Genomic DNA, 7,992 nt, shown 5'->3' on the forward strand with positions numbered 1-7,992 from the left:
TGTACGTTGATGGATACATTGTTTTGTTTCTCGAACCTGGGTATCTACTTCATAATCATGGGAAAGTTCTATCGACATGATTTCTAAAATCAATTAGATACAAGGCCGATGTCACCGCCCACCCAAAACAGGCGTTATCGTCATTTTTTTTTACGTTGACGCACGCCTGTTTTCTTTTCACAGTATCCACATTACTACCCACAGTATCCACATTACTATCCACAGTATGCACATTACTATCCACAGTATCCGCATTAGTATCCACAGTATCCACAATCCACATGACTATCCACATTACTATTCACAGTATCCACGTTACTATCCACAGTATCTACATTCTATCCACAGTATTGACATTACTATACACAATTGTTCAGTTATATTGTATAGCATTAGACACAAAATTATTGGTACCAATGATTTTTACCAATGATTTTTTGGTTGGACTGACCAAAAAATCATTAACCAATGATTTTTTTAGTTAGTTTAGTAATAGAGAACCTCAACTAAAAATAATATCCTACATAATTGGTTTGAAGTATGCATAACACACATACTGAGAAAATAATAATTTTCTAATACGGTACCTCTTATCTGTTACAGAAATCTACAGCGACAAATATACAGGGTGATTCATTAACAATGGGAAAGTCGAAAGCTGAAGATACTACACGTGAAATGGTGACCATTGGCGCAAACATGCCTTATCCGAAAGTTGATAGTTTCGGAAATACAGGGTGTTGAAAGTTAAAATTTTAAATCGTTTTTTTGCGATTATTCTGAAAATATGTAGGTTAGGAACTTGAAAATTTGTGAAACTATATTTTTTTAGGCGACGAATAAGATGCGTGTTGTAATTTCAGCATTGCTCATAGAGGGCGCCACTTACGACCAATTTTACCGAAAATTTAGTTAATAACTTTTTACCCTGTATGTCTAACATGAAACTTGATTCAAAACCTGAAAGAGCAATCATTTTTCCATTAATTGTGTATTCTTGTTTCATTTCGGTATCTCGATCCGTTTTCGAGAAAAATCGATTTAACGAACACTATGTTTTGATAATACGAGAAATTAAAAGCGAAACAAACCAAGTGTTTCTTCGTGTTATTACAACAATTAACAATAAAACAAATGAAATTCGTAATAATGATTTAAAGTCAGTGTTCGAAGAATCCACCGTTGACATTTACACACTTTACACAACGTTTTCTGAGAGATCTTCGAGTTTGAAACAACATATTGGGATTGCGTTTGACTTCGTTGGCAGCGATTTGTATTCTTTGCCACAACTCTTCACACGAACCAATAGATTCTTCCAAATAGAAAAATGAAGAGGATTGAAGTCCGGACTTCTGGGTGGCCAAGTAAAAATGCTTCCACGGCTTGAAGAAGTTCCACTTTATTTAAGAAGAGACATGTGGTTCATGCACGACGGAGCTCCACCGCATTTTTCTTGGCCAGTGCGTGCATATTTAGATGCAGTTTTTCCAAATCGCTGGATTGGCCATGTAAGCATTTTTGCTTGGCCATCCAGAAGTCCGGACTTCAATCCTCTTGATTTTTCTATTTGGTCTCGAATGAAAGATATAGTTTACAAAGAATCTATTGGCTCGTGTGAAGAGTTGTGGCAAAGAATACAAATCGCTGCCAACGAAGTCAGACGCAATCCCAATATGTTGTTTCAAACTCGAAGATCTCTCAGAAAACGTGTAAAGTGTATCAGTGTCAACGGTGGATTCTTCGAACAATTACTTTAAATCATAATTACGTATTTTATTTGTTTTATTGTTAATTGTTGTAATAACACGAAGAAACACTTGGTTTGTTTCGCTTTTAATTTCTCATATTATCAAAACATAGTGTTCGTTAAATCGATTTTTCTCGAAAACGGATCGAGATACCGAAATGAAACAAGAGTACATAATTAATGGAAAAATGATAGCTCTTTCAGGTTTTGAATCAAGTTTCATGTTAAATATACAGGGTAAAAAGTTATTAACTAAATTTTCGGTAAAATTGGTCGTAAGTGGCGCCCTCTATGAGCAATGCTGAAATTACAACACGCATCTTATTCGTCGCCTAAAAAAAACATAGTTTCACAAATTTTCAAGTTCCTAACCTACATATTTTCAGAATAATCGCAAAAAAACGATTTAAAATTTTAACTTTCAACACCCTGTATTTCCGAAACTATCAACTTTCGGATAAGGCATGTTTGCGCCAATAGTCACCATTTCACGTGTAGTATCTTCAGCTTTCGATTTTCCCATTGTTAATGAATCACCCTGTATAATCATAGACCCGTAATTATTATCCCTGAATGTTGTAAATTACTAGCAGCAGCAGTACGCCAGGGCCCTGCTGCAGGTTGAAACTTGTTTAAAAGCCAGACAAAATTTCAAGAAAAAGGTAATAAATCATATATTTGTTTACATAACGGATTACCGTTATATTTGTTGTTTATATTAATAAACAACGCTTTGGTCACGTATTTTCCAAGAAATATATCTATATCAGTTTTCAAGAAAAAATTATGACTCATATTCGTCTTTGAAGTTTATTTACATAACTACTAAAAACAAAACCTGGACCGGGAATGGTGATGACGTCATCATTGTTTTCCAAGAAACGTGAGTCATGCTAACAGTTACAATAAAGAATAGCTGCTATTATTTTCTCAAATAGTTCAAATGTAAAATCCATTTAAAATATACCTTTCTGCGGACACCCTGTATATGCATACTCTAATAACAGCATAAACTAACCTTTCTCAACTCATATTTATACGTAAACATTCGATTGTCGATGTAATATTATTTTATGTGATAATAACGAGGTGAGCAGATTTTGTTATACCAGTCCAGTGGTGGCCCGCCAGGTGACGCACAGCTTCACTTAAAATTTCCGTTTGGTTATGCAATTTAAAATTATTTTTAAATTTATATAAATTTTATAATTTAGATATAATTCTATATTGAAAATGTATTGTGTTTGTTTGTTTAATACGCAGAAATAAACANAGTATCCACAGTATCCACATTAGTATCCACATAATTGTACAGTATTAATCAAAAAATTATTGATTCCAAAGATTTTTGGTTAATTTTAACCAAAAGATCATTGGTACAAGTATTTTTCGGTTAAATTAGTCGATTTCTCATACATAACCTCTTATCTGTTACAGGAATCTACAGCTACAAATATAAATCTTAGCAGATTTCATACACCCATCTACATGTATATAATTATTATCCCAGAATGACGAAAATTACTAGCAGAATCAGCAGCAGTTCCCTCCCGCAAACTACACACATCAGTTGGAGAGATAGGTTCATGTAATCTTTTTTCTATGCTATTTTATAGTATAAGTTTCTAACTTTGTATTATAATGTGATGAGTACTATATACTCTGAAAATAATTAATATTAATACAATCCTTATAGTTTAAATCAAAAATAAATATGTTTAATAGCGTTGAAATTTATATATATTTTCTCTATAAGTTCCCACGCCAGAGTCCCAGCTGCAGGTTAAAACTTGTTTAAAAGTCAGACAAAATTCTAAGAAAAGGGAAATAAACCATGAAATTTGTTTACATAACGGTAATATAAACAACGCTTTGATCACGTATTTTCCAAGAAATACATCTATATATCAGTTTCCAAGAAAAAATTATGGCGCATACCGCCTTTGAAGTTTGTTTACATAACTGCTTTAAAGCCAGACAAAATTTCAAGAAAAGGGTAATAAATCATTTATTTGTTTACATTAAACAAACACCTGGACCGGAAATTGTGATGACGTCATCATTGTTTTTCTGAGAATATGTGTCACAACAAGCGTTGTAACAAAAAAATAGCTACTATACATTTCAAAAATAATTCAAAATATTAAGCCATCAGATTGTTTTTACTTTTAAAATAAAATTCATATTTATTGTTACGCATTCAAATGCTAAAACTCCAGCCGTTTTTAGAACACCCTTATAGCATTGGTCATTTTATCTTCTTATCACTCTCACATAGCGCTCGTTTCTTTAATTTTCTACCTTCAAAAAATGATTGATATCAAGAGGCCGTCGCCGTCGCCGCCCCCCGCAGCCCGCTGCTTGCATCGCTGATCGGCAGCGGCCGCCTGCTTCCCCCTCGTACGCCGGCACCCCGCTCCCCCCTCGTACGCCGGCACCCCGCTGACTGTCGCCGACTTCCAGCATCGCATACCTACCTTATACATCACATATCCAGTACATGAGCGTTGTGGTCTAGTGGGTTGTGTGCTTGCCTCGCAATCCGAAGGACCGGGGCTCGATCCTCACAGCCGACATAGGTTTTTTTTTAAATTATTAATTCTTCGCCAACAATGACGTCATCCAATGACTAAGTTTCCCAGGCGGCGTGGAGGCGGCAGGAGCTTGGGCAGGAGCGGGGGCGGGGTCAAAAGGAGGAGTTGAGGGGGTAAAATTGGTCAAAAATTTGCAAAATGAACCTCCATAAGAAAATACATGGGATTTTGTCACAGAATGAAGGTAGCCTATCTACTGGGGTGGGGTCATCTTAAAAACTTTGTGTAAGAGACATAATAGAGATGAGCTTAAGCAGATTGATAAATGTCAGCAAGCGAGGGATAACCCGGGGATTTATAAGAGCATTTATTCTTAGTCGTGCTGTACAGTATATTAATGCTAAAGGAGGATATTTTGAACAACGTAAATAAGTATGTTATTTTTGTTTTGTTGTCATTTTGTTATTGTCATTCCTTAAATTAAACATAGTAAAAGTTTAAAATCCATATACATGTAAATACTTATTTTTAAACTTTAAAGGACCATAATTTGGTAACCATGGAAAATTGTCCCCATGTATACCGCGGGTGGCTCAAAGTGAGTAGCCTATTAGATTATTTCAGAATCTACTTCGATTTAAATTTTGAAAATTGGCACACTAGGGTTTTTTGGTGTGCTCTTTTCAAATTTAATAATTTTGTTTCTGTAACACTTCCGGTTACACCGGCAGTTGACGTCAACTTTGTTATTTTAAATGGAACACTATGTATATTTTTACATTTTGGATTCTACGCTACAAAAAGGTTTCATACTAGGCCAGTCAATAGAGCAAAAAAAATTATATCCTGACCAAAATACTAACAGCATACCACCTGTGCCATCAATTAAAAGACAGTCCGTAGATATACTCTGATGTGTTTTCGACTCGCAACTCTCATTAATTAATTTGTTATTAACATTTTAGTGCAAAAAAACACATTTTTAGTTTTTTGCTTATAGAACCAAAACTGCTAGAGCAATCTCAATTTCGTCAATGGAAAAGTTGTAGGAAAATAAATTTCGAAGAAAATGAGAGATCGAGCGATCCGATCAGTTGATTAGAACCGGAGAAAATCCGGAAAAACCGGAAAATTCGGCATTTTTTTCCAAAATTCATAACTTTGTCATTTATGAAGATTAAGAGCTGAAATTTGGCACAGACGTAGATAATTATTATATCAACTTTAAGTGTGCAAAAGGCAGGCACTGTCCGACCATTAGTTTTTGCACAATTGCAATTTCAAATTTTTTGTGCATTTTTTTTGCCGGGAGTCTGTATGTGTTAAAAATGGTCCGATTTTAATTCTAATACCGGTTTTCAAACCCAGAAGTAAAATACTATAAAACGTATATTTCAAGTTTTTTTTAAAATGCCGCGAAATGGATGGAACACGCACTTGAACATCGGTGTAAACGGCCGAGCGCGCGCGAGCGCTCTCGTAGTGGGGGAAGGAGAAGAAGCGTACATACAGGGTCGGAAAGTCCCCATGGTTCATCGGCCGTTACGTGAAAGCGATAAAGAAAGTCATAGAAATCCGTGCGATAGAGAAAGATAACTATAATGATAGCGTCTAATAGTCACCGCCCATTTCGCCCTTCCACAAATAGGATCCACTTCTTATTTGTGGAAGGGCGAAATGGGCGGTGACTATTATACGCCTTCATTATAGCCATATTTCTCTATCGCACGGATTTCTATGACTTACTTTATCGCTCTCACGTAACGGCCGATGAACCATGGGGACTTTCCGACCCTGTCGATATACAGGCCCGCTGCGCGGAACATCGCTTCCCCTTGTTCCCCCTCTACTCGCGCGATCACACGCGCTTGGCCGTTTATACCGATGTTTAAGTGCATATTTCATCCATTTCGCGGCATTTTAACAAAAACTTGAAATATACGTTTTATAGTATTTTACTTCTAGTTTTGAAAACCGGTATTAGAATTAAAATCGGACCATTTTTATCGCAGATTCTCGGCAAAAAAATGTATAAAAAATTTGAAATTGCAATTGCGCAAAAACTAATGGTCGGATAGTGCCTGTTTTTTGCACACTTAAAGTTGATATAATTATCTACTTCTGTGCCAAATTTCAACAGTTATGAATTTTTGAACAAAATGCCGAATTTTCCGGTTGTTCAGGATTTTCTCCGGTTCTAATCAACCGATCGGATCGCTCGACCTCTCATTTTCCTCAAAATTTAATTTCCTACAACTTTTCCATGGACGAAATTGAGATTGTTGTAGTAGTTTTGGTTTTATAGGCAAAAAACTAAAAAAATGCGTTTTTTGCACTAAAAGTTAACAACAAATCAATTAATGAGAGTTGCGAGTCTAAAACACATCAGAGTATATCTACAGACTATCTTTTAAATGATGGCACAGGTAGTACGCTGTTAGTATTTTTGTCACACAAAAAACCTATATTGATTGGCCTATACCTTTTTGTTACGCATACCTGTAGGTTGTAAGTTTGGGTAGGTTTGCCTATAAATAACAAATAAATTCATAATAACTTCATGTGTGTAATTATGTCTATCCATCTTGTTTTAAACTGTTACAACGACAATTTCTTGATGACAAATAATAGTTGACATCTTTGCTGTTTGTTAGGAATACGTAATAATAATATTAATCTACTTCAGTAGAGTACCCAAATAACTTCAAATAACATAAATACTAGTAGAGATAAGTATACGTAATCATAGTATGGATGGAAAGAGAATAAAATGGCACATCCAGTGGACCAAACTCGGTATTGAATTATCACCACCTTTTATAAGATTCGATAACTCTGAAGATATGGTTATGCAGCCTAGGTATTTAGCTCCTGCTCCCGCAAATATTGTTGCTTTATCTGTTTAACTGTAGAATGCGCACAACTTTAAAGTAGGTTCTGATTTTTATTTCCTAAAAAGTTAAATATCTCGAAAACGGATAATTTTGGGAATAGGGAAACTTGATGAAAGTCACCTTATAATGAAGCGTAAAATACAAAAATGTAAAAAGATACATACTGTTCTATTTAAAATAACAAAGTTGACGTCAACTTCCGGTATAATCGGAAGTGTTACAAGAACAAAATTATTAGATTTGATAAGAGTACTCCCAAAAACCCTAGTGTGCCAATTTTCAAAATTTAAATCGAAGTAAGTTCTGAAATAATCTAATAGGTCACTCACTTTGAGTCACCCGGTATTATAACTGTTTTACTTAAGATGACCTCAGGAACAGGTTCCTTAAGTTTGTTCAGTACGTCATGCAACATCCTACATATTGCTTCTTTATAGCCTACACTTTGCTACATGTAGGTACACGGGATGCAATACCTTGGAGGCTTTGGAGTAGGTACATTATTCCTGTAGCTTGTCTTTGTCTTCCTTAAGGAACTATAAGACCATAAGACTTAATCTTCAGTTTCAGTTTATATTTTTTTTAAGAAGGTGGTGATGACTCTCGAAACGTCAAAAGTCTGTGCATATGGCGTGGACCGCGGAAGTTGTTCAACTATTGCCAACTGTCATGGAAGCTTTTCAAAAACTTCAAACAATTATTTATTATTTACGAAAACGCTTTTCCAAATGCATTAATTATTTCATGTACGAGTAGAGTCATGCAAAACAATTATAACATTAGATTACAGCTGTTTATAACAATAACTGCAAAC

The sequence above is a fragment of the Anoplophora glabripennis genome, unplaced genomic scaffold (genome assembly GCF_000390285.2).
Source record: "Anoplophora glabripennis isolate ALB-LARVAE unplaced genomic scaffold, Agla_2.0 scaffold976, whole genome shotgun sequence".
NCBI classification, from domain to species: Eukaryota; Metazoa; Arthropoda; class Insecta; order Coleoptera; family Cerambycidae; genus Anoplophora; species Anoplophora glabripennis.